This window comes from Protopterus annectens, chromosome 11.part0, assembly GCF_019279795.1.
Source record: "Protopterus annectens isolate FY-2018-M chromosome 11.part0, PAN1.0, whole genome shotgun sequence".
Taxonomy (NCBI): Eukaryota; Metazoa; Chordata; order Ceratodontiformes; family Protopteridae; genus Protopterus; species Protopterus annectens.
The window spans coordinates 144,339,664-144,355,357 of NC_056745.1; the positions used below are offsets into that span (position 1 = coordinate 144,339,664).

Below are 15,694 nucleotides of genomic sequence, written 5' to 3' on the forward strand. Positions count from 1 at the left end.
CCTCACTGGCACAGCTGTAGGGTCCAGATCTTGGCCTAGCTGGGCAAGCTAAAACCTCCAGCACCCTCTATGTCCAGCCAGTAAGTTGTGTCCCTGCCCAAGTAGCTGACACACACACACTTTGAGATAAGACTTTATACAACCACACAGACACTCTTGGGAAAGGCTTGCACAGGTTCTCCAGCTGTGCCCCTATTACCCAGATTATACGGTAGTACCACCTGCCACCACCCAGCTAATATTTATCAGCTACTCAAAGGCCCTTAAAAGGGTGTCCAATAATTATTACTATGCAATATTATTCATTTGATAGTATAATTAAACAGTCAATGCTTATTACAGTGACTTGGTACAGTAATCACTATAAATATGCAGTGTACTCTAGAGCTTAAATTATCTCTACACAAAACAGCCACGGTTGAAAGGTTTTAAAATATTTAATAATAAATAATAACACAAGACGATACTTCTTGCTACACAGTGCTAGTCAAGAGTTCAGAGATCATAGATAAATACTTAAAATAATTCAGTAGTACAGTTCTGATGTCACGGAAAAACACTTAGTCTAATCTTTCTAGTTTCTGGCTATTTCTAATATTTCTAGTTTCTAGCTATTTCTAAAAGAAAACGGAACTCTAAGATAAACTTACATAAGAAAACAGGCAGAGTGCTGATGAGTTGGAATGGTCAAGACAAAAATGCTAAATCCTGTCTGGTTCTCTCTGCTTAAATTGAAATTGCAGATGTTCTTTGCGTTTCACTGTTGCAGTCATCACATTTGGGTTATCTACTTGCAGTAGCCCTCAGTCGGCCCAATTATCAAAGTCTTGGGTCCTGCGTCGGTTGCTGTCTCATCTTCTGTGACGTCAGGTAGTCAGGGGTATAAAGCATGCAGCCAACACCATTACCCCATTCTTTCTTGCCGTGCGGTGCCCGAAGCAGAAGCAGTTTGCAAGTGCCGGTTGGCCGACTCCTGAAATTTTCATTTTTGAGTTTCAGAACCGATGTCTTCAACTAAAGCCAAGTACCCCATTGGGGAAACTTTTTCTTGCTCTTAACCAATGTCAGTAAAAGTCAATAATTGTATTTCTTGTGGAAAGCAAATACCTCATAAAGATTTTCATTCGTACTGTATTCCTTGCCTAGGCCCTGACCACGACGTACCTCGCTGTCGGTTTTGTGCCTTATTTAAACCACAAACTATTCATCGTCAGTACATTTTTGCTTCTAAATATTTTGGTACTCGGGTCAATTATCCAGATATGTCTTTGGTAAGCCACCCAACTACTGACATTCCGAAAAAACGTAAAGATAAAGACAGAGACACACCGCCTAGGTCCAAATCTGCAGACGACGCTTCTCCTAAGCTAGTCGCCAGTTTGCTGGTACTCAGTGAGGCGCTTTCGCAGCCCCTGATACCCGCTACTTCAGATTCGCAGGCCTCTACTGAGACCCATTTGGAGTATGCCGTGAGATGCTTCAACAGTGGAACCTGCGGATGTCTCTACCTTGGATGGGTCCGGAGCCGCTGTCCAGGCACCGGCTTCTATGGGTGTATTCAGGCCTACTGACTTATATTAAACCGACGCCATCTTCTTCTTCTAGGCCTAAAACTCGAACCATGCCTAGGAAACCGACACCCAGACTGCATGGTCAGGTCTCTATGCCTAAAAAACAAGTGATAAGAATGGCTGAAGACCTTATTACTTTAATCAGGGGAAGCAACCTTCCCCCCTCTAAGAGACCTAGGACTGAATTTGCTTATGATACCTCTGACCAGGATTCTGAAATTTTTGTCTCCTCTGATGACAATGATTTACCATTATCTACCTATGAGGATTCTGGTGCAGAGGACTCTATTTCCTCTGCTTCTCCCCCAGAGGATTTTCCTTTTGGTGAAACCGTGCATGCTCTTAGGGAACATTTTCACTGGGAAAGCCAGGATTGCTCTGATTCTAAAAAGAGGCTTAGAGATTTCTTACTCCTGCCCCAACACAGGCCTTTAGCTATCCCTCCTGTGCTGGACATTGTTGACTATGCCTTTTCTGAATCTAGTTTGGCCCCTGACTCTTTACCTCCTGCTCCCAGAAAACCTGATAGATATTACAGGGTTCCTGATTCTCACAAGTTCCTTTTTGAAAATTGTACTGCAGATCTTGGGACTGTTTCACAGGGACCCAAGGGCATTAAGGCTACTACTGCCAAAATTCCTACCACCTCTGATAGATTCCAGGGCCCTGGATAGATGGGGTAAGAAGGTATACACCTCTGCAATCTTGGCCATCAGGGCCTTAAATTGCCAGTTTTATATGTTAAAGTATCAGCAGCATATTATTGGATTGCTTAAACAGAAAATGATATTGATTCCTGATTGTGCTGAAAATAAGGATTTACAGGATTTAATGCATTCTACTGAACAGTTTGGAAAACATACTTTGCAGTGTGGTTTTGATTCACTAGAGGCATCTTGCAGGGCTGTTGTCACCGGGTCTGTACTTAAAAGGCATGCTTGGCTTAAGGAGCAATCTTTGCCAGATCATGTTAAAACTAAATTGCTGGATACTCTCTTCAATCAGGACCCCCTGTTTGGCGACAAAGCAGAAGTTGTTTTTAAAAAGATGGAGGAAAAAGCTAAATCTATGCAAACTGTTAGATTTCTTACAAGTGCAGCCTCCTAGATTTAGTAGGCTTTGGCCCTCAAAAAATTGGTCCTTTCCTGCCTCTTCCAGGCCTTCTCAGTTCAAACCCAGAACCAGCAGAGCCCCCAGGCTTCAGTCCCAGGGTACGCACAGGACTAAGAAGTGGGGGGGGGGGCTCCCACTTCCAAATCAGGGAGTAGTAAGATCCCCCCCCCCCCATGGTAAGCTGTCTCAATGACATAACTTTAAAACTTCCAAGCACTTCTCAACTGACTGCTCCTTTAGGGGGATAGATTGCTCTGCAAGAAAAAAACTGGGAACTCATCACACAGGACAAATGGATTTTAAACATAGTTTCCCAAGGATACAGATTTCACTTCCACACGTTACCAACCCCAAACGGTTGGCTAGATCTGCCCCCAAATCAGTGGGCAGAGACTCAAAAGCAAGCACACTCGTTCTTAAGATTAAAGGCTATTCAGACTGTACCAGAAGAGGAAAAGGGACAAGGTTTCTACTCAAGACTTTTCCTGGTACCCAGAAAAGACAACTCATGGCATCCTGTCCTGGACCTGTCTATCCTAAACACCTTTTTGGTGATTCCAAAATTCAGGATGCTAACTCTTCACCAGTTGCTTCCCATGATGGGCAAAGATGCTTGGTTGGCAACACTGGATTTAAAGGAAGCCTACCTGCACATCCCAATCAGGGAATCTTGCAGAAAATACCTACACTTCAAAGCAGGCTGCATGCACTATCAGTTCTCTGCACTGCCCTTTGGTTTATCTAAAAAATAACTAATAAATGGATAATACTGCCCAAAAAAAGACTTTAACCAAACAAACAAGCAGTATTCACGATGAACGACTCCAAACCATCAGATTAAGCAGTTTTATTGCACGAAACACAGACACTTATATTCCTTTATCATCTTTGGTTTATCTACTGCGCCCAGGGTAGTCACAAAGTGCCTAGCTCAAGTCATTGCATTTTGTAGGCAAATAAATATTCAAATATACCCATACCTGGATGATTGTCTAATTCAGGCAGAAAGCCAGGACAGACGTCTGAATCATCTGGCATTTGTACAAAAGGTGTTAACTTGTCTGGGGTACACCATAAATGAAAATAAATCACATCTGGTACCCTGTCAACAAATTATATTCCTGGGAGCAAGCTTGAACACAACTTCCCAGATGGCTTTCCTCACGCCAGAGAAACAAATTTGACAACTTACTTCAAACTAGTGGCCACAAAAACACTGCTATCTGCAAGGCAAATACTGCAAGCCTTGGGGTTCATGGCCTCATGCATTCGACTAATTCCATATGCAGACTGCATATGAGGAAACTACAATGATATCTAAAAAAACCTATGGTATCAACATTCACAGGATCTAGAAGCAATGATTCCTGTCATACCTTGCCTACGGTTAGAATTCCTTTGGTGGGCATAAGGCCTGCCACCAAAACAAGGGACTACCATTCACTATACCCCCTGCCGCCCAAATCCTAACAACAGATGCATCAGACTATGCATGGCGGGCTCACCTGGCAGGGAAGTGCATTCAGGGCAAATGTAACCCAAATGCACCTGCATATCAATTAGAAAAGAAATGTTAGCTGTACAGAATGCTCTGACAGCCTTCAAGGACCACACTCTTCCAGGACAATTAATGGTAAAGACGGACAACACCACTGTTATGTGGTACATAAATAAGCAGGGAGGTACCCATTCTTACCCCCTCTGCAGACTAGCCATGGCTCTGTGGAACACAGCCTTGAGCTACCAAGTGCATCTACTGGCTCAATTCCTGCCAGGAAAACTAAATGCACTGGCAGATGAGCTAAGCACAAATCTCATCGACCCAGACGAGTGGAAACTGGAACCAAAGATTTTCAACATGTTGATCAACAGATAGGGGATCCCAGATATAGACCTGTTTGCCTCCCCGCAGAACTACCAATTGGACAAATTCTGCACAAGGACTCCCTACAAACAAGCTTGGAAAGTGGATGCTCTGTCCTTCAGCTTGGAAAATCTATCAGTTTATGCCTTTCCTCCACTGCCTCTCCTCTCTCCAAAGTACTACTAAAGATCAAACAGGACAAACCAAGGATGATACTTATTGCACCAGACTGGCCACTCCAACACTGGTACCCCCTCTTGCTGGCACCTTCCTCAGACCCCTACCCTGCTGTCTCAGCAGGAGAGCCAGATTCTGCACCCCCAGCTTCAAACCCTGAACCTGGCAGCCTGGCTAATTACCTAATCTCTCGGTTACCATCCCTCAGTAAACAAGTGTTGGGTGTCATTTTGGAGGCAAGGAGGCCTAGTACTAGAAAATCTTATACTGCAAAATGGAAAAGATTCTTTGCCTGGAAGCAAAGTCAAGGGATGGCCACAGCAGCGCCCAATTTGCCTCAGATTCTTCAATACTTAACTGAGATGCTACACAATGGCCTTTCCTTTTCCTCCTCCAAAATTCACGCCCCAGCCATTTCAGCTCATTGCAACACAGAACCACCCCTCTTTTCTCATCCACTGCTCAATCAGTTCCTCAGAGGGGCCAAAAACTTAAGACGACCCAGGAGAGCCCAACTCCAGCCTGGGACCTTAATTTTGTATTGGAAAAACTCACTCTTCCTCCTTTCGAGCCAGCTGCAACTGCAGAGTTAAAATTCCTTTCTTGGAAAACAGCTTTCCTTTTAGCAATCACTTCAAGAAGAAGGGTATCTGAATTACAGGCCCTTATGGCTGTGGAGCCTTTCGTCATCTTTCATGCGGACAGGGTGTCCCTCAGGACCAGTCCCTCTTTCATGCCCAAGGTAGTATCCAGTGTGGCTCTTAATCAGTCAGTTCATTTGCCAACCTTCTTTTCTACTCTGCAGAACAAAGGGGAACGGATACTGCACTCCTTAAATGTGCACAGACAACTTAGATTTTACTTGGACAGGACTAAACCTCAAAGGAAATCTGAACAACTGCTGGTGGCATTTGCTGCAGGGGCAGAGGGGAAGGCTATTTCAAAGCAAACCATTTCTAAGTGGATAGGCCATTGCATTCATTTCTGCTATAAGCACCATGGAAAACCTATCCCACAGGGGATCAGACCCCATTCAACCAGGGCTGCATCTACCTCTACAGCCTTTCTCTGAGGTGTCCCTACCAGAGACATCCTAGAAGCTGCTACCTGAAGTTCTGTACATACTTTCACCAAGCATTACCATTTGCCAATTTTCTCTAAATCCAGAGCTGGCTTTGCCTCTGCAGTCTTGCAGGGCCTTATAACTGGTCCTAATGCTATCTGAATTCCTCCTCCCATCCTTAGCTTTGGGAATCTACCCAAATGTGACAACTGCAACAGTGAAACACAAAGAACATAGTGCAGTTGTGTACACTTACCATAAATGTAGATGTTCGAGTGTATTCACTGTTGCAGTCCTGATTACCCTCCCTCCAGCCCCCTGACTTCTTTTGGCTATACCTCTATTCCCCTCTACTAAACTTAAAAGCTTTTTGGTGTATTTGCTTTTTCGTTGCACATATAACCTTGTATATTTATATTTAATTGCTTCCCATTAAGGGGGGCACCTGACATCTGGGGCAAGAAAAACTGATGCAATAGCGTCAGCTACATACTTTATACCCCTGACTACCTGACGTCATGGAAGATGAGATAGCAACCGACGCAGGACCCAAGACTTTGATTATCAGGCCAACTGAGGGCTACTGCAAGCAAATAACCCAAATGTGATGACTTGCTGCAGTGAATACACTTGAACATCTACATGTATGGTAAGTGTACACAACTGTACTTTCTGATTCAGATTGCATCATTCTTCACACTTCCCAGGCTAACAGAAACTGCATTTACATTCTTAACATCTCCTTTTGTTGTCTTGCATCTGGTCAGGAAGCAGAGCAATAAAAATACATTTGCATGTTTAAATATAACAATTTAACTCTTGGTTAAAACAACAGAAAGAATTTATTCATCTAGACTCTATGGCACCACTGTCTACATCAGAGGGTCACAACATGCTTTACTTTGGTTAGTAGAGAGCACTGTTTCATTTTTTTCCAGTTCCACATCTAACAGCAGTTTTTTTTCCATTTAAGACAAGCCCGTGTCTTGTATTGATATTTGCAAATGATAGAATTATCTATAAAATTCTTTCTGGCTAGGCTGGCGGCCTTCACATAATACCTTCATGCAAATCTAATGAGTAATTTGCCATTTTTGACTGCATGTCATTTAATTATCTGTTACTGATCCAGAAGGCAGGCTGAAGTGGTCTATTAACTTAACCTGTTTTTCAAGATCTTTCTTTAAGATGCAAATGCATTTTGCAGCTCTATTGTTTAATCTTAGTAAGTAGATATTTATGATTGTGTTCACTGTCAGCAAGTAATGTGGATATTATCAGCAAACCATCTGATTTTCTTCATACAGTCCTGCTTCTCTGATTATTCTGATTTTTTTTCTGTATATTCAGTTTCTCATTTCTTTATTCAGACTGTTGCTTCTTGATTGATATAAAAATTGTGCAAGAGAGCTTTCAGGTGTTCTGGTGTATTTTTGGTTCTTGGTGTTGCTCAGAGTTTCTGTGCTTTATGCAGTCAAAGACCTTGCTATAATCATTGAAAAACTTAGGGACAGTCACCTAATTTTTTGACCAACCTGTGTTTGTTGTTAGAAAGTCTATCTCTGTTGCACAACTTATAAGCAAAGGGGACTGCATCTATATCTAGGGATGGCAATGTGCCCCTTTATTCAGACCTTATTAAGCCAGTCATAGAGTATAGTGCCCTCTTTGGCATATTTTTCTAGGCGCAAGCAACAACTTTAACACCAACAGAAATACCTAACTAGAAGGATATAAGACCTAAACAACATGTCCTGCATGGACTGACTCAGAACCCTGTTACTATATTCTGTATCCTGCAGACTGGTAAGAAGTGACCTGTGTCTGGCATACAAGACATCCTCTGACGCATCACTGATGGATTTACTGCACATCAGCAAGTCAAATTGCATCAGCTATACTTGGTCTGGGGATCTAAACCTGTTTGGCAACATCAACAGAATGGTTTGGAGAGAGAGGGTACATCTTGTAGTGGGGGTCTACTTCACATAATTGAAATATCAGGAGAGTGACTTTCATAAGACCAAGACTACAAAACTGAAATCCCACATACCTGAAACTTGAAATACCCAACACTGAAGCAACAAAATCCCGACTTACCCCTTACTCAACAAAATTACGGCCATAAAAACTAACAGTGTTGCAACAGCATACTAGACCATTTCAACCCAAACTATGTACTTGACCTAATCTACACCGTACCCACCAACCAATACACGCAAACCCAAAGAAAATCTCACTGAATGTTCAGTATATAGCACTGATAAGAATATTCATTGCAAATGTTTAAATTCAATTAAAACAACTGTTTAATTTCAACTTTTACATTTCTGCAGGGGGGCTACGGTCCCCAAACCCCCTGCAAATTAAATATACCAACTCCAAGATTGCACTACAGTGCAGAAATGAGCGGATTTCCTCTTCCTCTTCGTTTGGACTGTTGGCATTTCAGATGTTCAGTCTTCTGAACATCTGTATTGTGAAGTTTCACTCATGTAAAACTTCAAGATTTTCTTCGTGTTTCACTGTTGCAGTCATTACATTTGGGTAATCTGCTGGCAGGTTGCCCTCAGTCGACCTGATTAACAAAGTCTTGGATCCTGCGTCGGTTGCTGTCCCTTCTTCCATGACGTCAGGTCGTCAAGGGTATAAAACATGCAGCTGATGCCATTTTCATCAGTCTTTCTTGCCGCACGGTGCCCGAAGCAGAAGCAGTTCGCAAGTGCCGGTCGGCCGACTCCTGAAATTTTCATTTTCTAGTTTCAGAACCAAAGTCTTCAACTTAAAGCTAAGTACTCTATTGGGGAAACTTTTTCTTGCTCCTTACCGATGTCAGTAAAAGTTAATAATTGTAAACCAAGCTGGAAAAGACAAACTAGTAACTTCAAAATGGAAAAAACCAGGATCCAACCAAGAGACACACTGAGGCACAATAAGCTAGCGCTTTCATCCACTTTTAATGATGTGAACTTCTTCAGAAAAAATAATAACCACCTACCCATCTTTTAAATGATTCATTACAGGAAATGATTTCATAATCTGCACAATCAAATAAATTTAAAGTAATAATACTATATAAAATAATTAATATTTCTATAAAAATGTATATACATACATATAAATACTACGTGTATAAATAAATACAATATATCGGTATTTATTACATACCTTATGTTTATCTATATTTTAAAAAACATTTTATATTAATGACTTCATTAAGCCCTGGATATATATCAGCCCCAAAAAGGAGCTGCCAAAATGCTTCCTTCTGTTCTAATGTGTTGTCAATGTCACCACCAAACATTTGTATCTGACCTTAATGGCACTACAGATTTTTTATTTTTCAAAATAGGTGGTTTTGGTGAACAAATCAATTTCTTGGATTTGACACTTAACATAGATAATGTTACAAGAAAATTTAAGAGTAGAATCTGTAGGAAGTCATGTTTTGCAAATCAGTATTTGCACAGGGATAGTTTGCACCCAACACACATGAAAAAAGGTGTCATCAAGGGTCAAATGATCAGACTAAGTAGGCTTACTTCTGATGAACATATTTTTTGGAATGAGCTTACATTTCTTAGAGAATTATTTCTCCAAAGGGGTTATGACCAAAGGTGGTTAGAGGGAATAGAAAGAGGTTTCACTCTTAAGAAAAGGTGTTGCTCAGCCCATTTTGTCTTCTGACGACATAATAGTGGAAGCTCCAATATGTTTACATCACAGTAATAAAAGAAAGAATCAAGAATTCAGCATAGCATTTCCTCTGCCAATAGTAAATGAAATTTGGTGTATAAAGGAAATTATTGAGAAGAACTGGAGAATTATTTTGGGTAACAAGGAATTAAGTATATCTTTGGGTCATTTACCAAAGTTTACATACAAAAAGGTGACAAATATTAGATAAAGTTAGAAACTTCTCAGAAGTCAGAAACTTATAAAGATAGATCAGTTAGTAACAAAAAAGGTACTTTTGCATGTAAGGACTGTAAACAATGTAGGTTCATGTGTAATTCGTCCTTTATCACTATAGAACATTTGGGACAAACATTCTGGGCAAATAAATATTTTAATTGCCATAGTGAAAATGTAGTCTACATGGCTACTTGTTCCACATGCAAAAATTACTATATAGGTAAAACAAAAAGAGTTTTAAAACGTAGAATTTATGAGCATGTTCTAGCTATAAAGAAAAAAGATAAAAACAATTCTTTAGCTAGACATGCTCTTTCCTGCACGGATTTTAAGAAATTTGAATTTTTTGTTTTAGATTATGTAGAGAAAAAAATGTTTGGTAGTGACATTGACAACACATTAGAACAGCAGGAAGCATTTTGGCAGCTCCTTTTTGGGGCTGATATATATCCAGGGCTTAATGAAGTCACTAATATAAAATGTTTTTTAAAATATAGATAAACATAAGGTATGTAATAACATACCGATATATTGTATTTATTTATACATGTAGTATTTATATGTATGTATATACATTTTTATAGATATATTAATTATTTTATATAGTATTATTACTTTAAATTTATTTGATTGTGCAGATTATGACATCATTTCCTGTAATGAATCATTTAAAAGATGGGTAGGTGGTTATTATTATTTTTTCTGAAGAAGTTCACATCATTAAAAGTGGATGAAAGCGCTAGCTTATTGTGCCTCAGTGTGTCTCTTGGTTGGATCCTGTTTTTTTTCCATTTTGAAGTTAATAATTGTATTACTTGTGGTAAGCAAATACCTCAAAAGGATTTTCATTTGTACTGTATTCCTTGCCTAGGCCCTGACCACAGCGTACCTTGCTGTCGGTTTTGTGCTAAATTTAACCAACATACTATTAAGTGTCGGTATATTTTTGCATCTAAATATTTTGGCTCAATATTTAAATATCCTGAAATGTCGTCGGTTAGCAATCAGACTACCGGAATTCACAAAAAATGCAAAGAAATAGTCAGACAGACCATTGAGGTCCAAAACCGATGACGAAGTTTCGCCTAAGCCAGTCGCCGGTTCGCCGGTACTCAGTGAGGTGCTTTCGAAGCCCCTGATACCCACTACTTTTGATTCGCAGGCCTCTACTGAGGCCCATTCGGAGTCCGGTATGCTGCGAGACAATTTAAGTATTGAACCCGTGGATGTCTCTTCCTTAGATGGGTTCGGAGCCGCTGAGCAGGCACCGGCTTATGAGGGTGTTTTCAGGCCTAAAGATTTGTATGTTAAACAGACGCCATCTTCAAAACCAAGGCCAAAACCAACTTCTATGTCTAAAAAAACGACGCTTGGACCATGTGCACAGGCCCCTATGCCTAAAAAACAAGTGATCAAAATGGTTGAGGATTTGACTGCCTTGATCAGGGGTTCCCAACCCCCTCCTGCTAAGAGGCCTAGGCAAGGCACTGATTACGAATCTTCAGATCAGGTTTCCATTTCTTCTGATTCCTCTTCTGATCAGGAATTATGTATTCCACCTTATGAGGACTCTGATGCAGAAGAATCCATCCCTTGTGCTTCTCATCCTGAGGATTTTTCTTTTTGAGAAACTTTGCATACCTTAAGGGAACATTTTCATTGGGAGAGTCAGGATTTTTCAGAATCCAAAAAGAGGCTTAGGGATTTCCTTCTTTCTCAGCATAGGCCTTTGGCTATGCCTCCTGTTTTAGACATTGTTGATGATGTTTTCTCAGAATCTAGCATGGCTCCTGATTCCCTGCCTCCAGCTCCTAGTAAGCCAGACAGATATTACAGCATTGCCGACTCCCACAGATTCCTTTTTAAAAACCCTACTGCTGACCTGAAACAATTTTTCAGGGTCCCAAGGGTCTTAAGGCTTCTACTGCTAAAAATCCTACCCCTTCTAATAGGGACTCCATGGCGCTGGATAGATGGGGTAAGAAGGTTTACACGTCTGCAACCCTGGCAATCAGGGCTTTAAACTGTCAATTTCATATGCTTAAATATCAGCAGCATGTCATGGGCTTACTTAAACAGAAAATTATGTTGATTTCTGACTGTGTGGAAAATAAAGAATTACAGGATTTATTGCATTCAGGTGAACAAGTTGTAAAGCATACTTTGCAATGTGGTTTTGATTCCTTGGAGGCCTCTTGCAGGGCCGCTGTAACTGGATTTGTGATAAGAAGGCATGCTTGGCTCAAGGAGCAAAATCTGCCTGACCATGTGAAAGCAAAATTGTTGGATGCTCCTTTACAACAGGACAGTCTATTTGGTAATAAGGCAGAGGAAGTTCTGAAAAAGATGGAAGACAAAGCTAAATCTATGCAAACTGTAAAAAATTTCCTACAAGTGCAGCCACCCAGGTTCAGTAGGCATTGACCTACTAAGAATCGGTCCTTTCCAGTACCCACCAGAGCCGCTCAGGTCAAACCCAGACACTCCAAAGACTCCAGGTTTCAGTCACAAGGAACTTGCAGAACGAAACAATGGGGTGCCTCCACCTCCAAATCTGGAAGTAGCAAGGCACCTCCCTATGGTAAACAGTCTCAATGACTTTCCTCTGCCATTTCCAAGCACTTATCTTTTGGCAGCCCCTTTGGGGGGAAAACTAGCACTTCATGCAGAAAATTGGAATCTAATTACCCAGGGCAAGTGGGTTTTAAATATAGTATCCCAGGGGTACAGATTTCATTTCCACACGTTGCTAATTCCAAACGGATGGATAGATCTGCCTCCAAATCAGTGGGCAGAGAGGCCCAGAAACAAGTTATGTCCCTCATGAATATGGGGGCTATTCAGCCAGTACCAGAAAAGGAAAAGGGAAAAGGTTTTTATTCAAGACCTTTCCTGGTACCCAGAAAAGACAAATCATGGCATCCAATTCTGGACTTATCCACTCTAAATACTTTCCTGGACATTGCAAAATTCAAGATGCTGACGCTACAACAGTTACTGCCTATGCTAGGCAAGGATGACTGGTTGGTAAGTCTAGACTTAAAAAAGGCTTACCTGCATATATCAATCAGGGAATCTTGCAGAAGATGTCTCCGCTTCAAAGCAGGCTATTTGCATTACCAGTTCTCTGCACTGCCCTTTGGGCTTATCTACTGTGCCCAGGGTCTTCACAAAGTGCCTGGCACCAGTAATTGCATTTTGCAGACAAAGAAACATTCAAATTTATCCTTATCTAGACAATTGTCTAATTCAGGCAGAAAACAAGGACACTCTTCTACAGCATCTGGCGTTTGTAAAAAGGCTTCTAACTTGTCTAGGGTACACCATAAACGAAAAGACATCACAACTAGTACCCTCTCAAATAATTGCATTCCTGGGTGCAAGCTTGAATACAACTGCCCAGATGACTTACCTTACGCCAGAAAAACAAATTCAGTTGATGACTTATTTCAAACAAGTGGCCACAAAAACCCAGCTGTCTGCAAGACAAATTCTGCAGGCCTTGGGGTTCATGGCTTCCTGCATTCTAATAATTCCATATGCAAGACTGCATATGAGGAAAGTTCAATGGTACCTAAAAAGCTTATGGAGTCAACATTGTCACAGCCTGGAAACAATGATTCCTATCATTCCTTGCCTGCAGCAAGAGTTCCTGTGGTGGGCAGAGGCCTGTCACCAAAACAAGGGACTGTCATTCATTCCACCCCCTGCCAACCAAACCCTGACTACAGATGCATCAGACTATGCTTGAGGGGGTGCATATGGCAGGGAGATGCATTCAGGGCCAATGGAGCCCAAATCAAATGCACCTACTTATCAACCAGAAAGAGATGCCAGCTGTACAAAATTCTCTGACAGCCTTCAAGGACTATCTTCATCCAGGACAACTACTGATAAAGACAAACAACACCACAGTCATGTGGTACATAAACAAGCAGGGGGGTACCCATTCCTACCCCCTTTGCAGACTAACCATAACTTCGTGGAACACGGCCTTGACTTATCAAATACATCTACAAGCTCAATTCCTGCCAGGAAAGCAAAACACTCTGGAAGACGAACTAAGCAGAAATCTTATGGAGCCACATGAATGGAAACTGGATCCACAAATCTTCAGCATGTTGACACGCAAATGGGGGAGCCCAGACATAGATCTCTTTGCCTCACCCAAGAACTATCAGTTGGACAAATTCTGCACAAGAATTCATCACAAAAAAGCTTGGAAAGTGGACGCTCTATCCTTCAGCTGGAAAAGCCTATCAGTCTATGCTTTCCCCCCTCTGCCTCTGCTCTCCAAGGTCTTACTAAAAGTCAAACAGGAAAAACCAAAAATGATTCTGATTGCTCCAGACTGGCCTCGCCAACACTGGTACCCGCTCCTACGCAATATTTCACACCTTCCTCTGTGGTACCTACCTCAGACTCTTTATCTACTGTCTCAGCAGAACTATCAAATTCTGCACACTCATCTCCAAACTCTGAATCTTGCAGCATGGCTAATCAGCTAATTTCGCTGGTTACATCTCTCTGCAAACCTGTGATGGATATCATTTTGGAGGCTAGAAGGCCTAGTACTAGAAAATCTTATGCTGATAAATGGAAAAGATTCTGTGCCTGGAACCAAGCACAAGGAATAAGCACAGAAATGCCCAATATTCCTCAGATTCTGCAATATTTAACTGAGATGCTTCACAAGGGCCTGTCTTTCTCTTCCATAAAAATACATGTCTCTGCCATTTCAGCTCATTACAACACAGAGCCTCCCCTCTTTTCTGATCCCCTGCTAAAGCAGTACCTCAGTGGGGCCAAAAATTTAAGACCTCCCAGGAGAGCACCAACTCCTGCATGGGACCTCAGTTTTGTGTTGGAAAAGCTCACCCTGCCTCCCTTTGAGCCAGCTGCTACTGCAGACATAAAATTTCTCTCTTGGAAGACAGCTTTTCTTTTAGCAGTCATTTCAACTAGAAGGATTTCAGAACTACAGGCTCTCATGGCAGTGGAGCCTTTTATTATCTTTTACCTGGACAGGGTGGCGCTCAGGACTAATCTATCCTTTATGCCTAAAGTGGTATCTAGTGTGGCTCTTAATCCGTCCATTCATCTGCCAACTTTTTTCCCAAATCAACAGAACAAGGGTGAGTGGATTCTGCATTAATTGGATGTACACAGACAACTAAGATTCTACTTAAGCAGGACAAAATCTCAAAGAAAATCTGAGCAATTACTGGTGGCATTTGCTGCAGGGGCAGAGGGAAAGGCTATTTCATAGCAGACTATTTCAAAATGGATTAGCCATTGTATTCGTTTCTGCTACATGCACCATGGTAAACCTGTTCCCAAGGGGATCAGATCCCATTCCACCAGAGCTGCATCTACTTCGCAGCCTTTCTCAGAGGGGTTCCTACCAGAGGTATTCTAGAAGCTGCTACCTGGAGTTCAGTTCATACGGTCACCAAACATTACCATTTACCTCTCTTCTCTAAATCCAGAGCAGGCTTTGCCACTGCTGTCCTGCAGGGCCTTATAGCTGCTCCTAATGCTGTATAATTCCATCCTCCCAACCATAGCTTTGGGATTCTCCCCAAATGTAATGACTGCAACAGTGAAACACGAAGAACATAGTACAGTTCTGTACACTTACCATAAATGTAAATGTTCGAGTGTATTCACTGTTGCAGTCCTGGTTACCTGCCCACCAGCCCCCTATTTTTCTCTTACTATATACCTCTTTTTTTCTTTTACTATGCTTAAAAGCCTTTTTGGTGTATTTGCTTTTATTTGGAGGTATACTTGTTGTGTTCTAAATTAAATGCATATATATTGTGCTCCCCATTTAGGGGGCACCTGACATCTGAGGCAAGAAAAACTGATGAAAATGGTGTCGGCGTCTTGGATGAAGGGACAGCAACCGACGCAGGACCCAAGACTTTGTTAATCAGGCCAACTGAGGGCAACCTGCCAGCAGATTACCCAAATGTAATGGCTGCAACA

The 15,694-nt window shown here is 41.5% G+C and overlaps 1 protein-coding gene across 2 annotated transcripts in view; it reads left to right on the top strand.

Moving 5' to 3' along the window:
* Nucleotides 1-15,694, top strand: part of ARFGAP3 (ADP ribosylation factor GTPase activating protein 3) — an 873,462-nt gene that overhangs the window by 254,608 nt on the left and 603,160 nt on the right. The window lies entirely within an intron of this gene.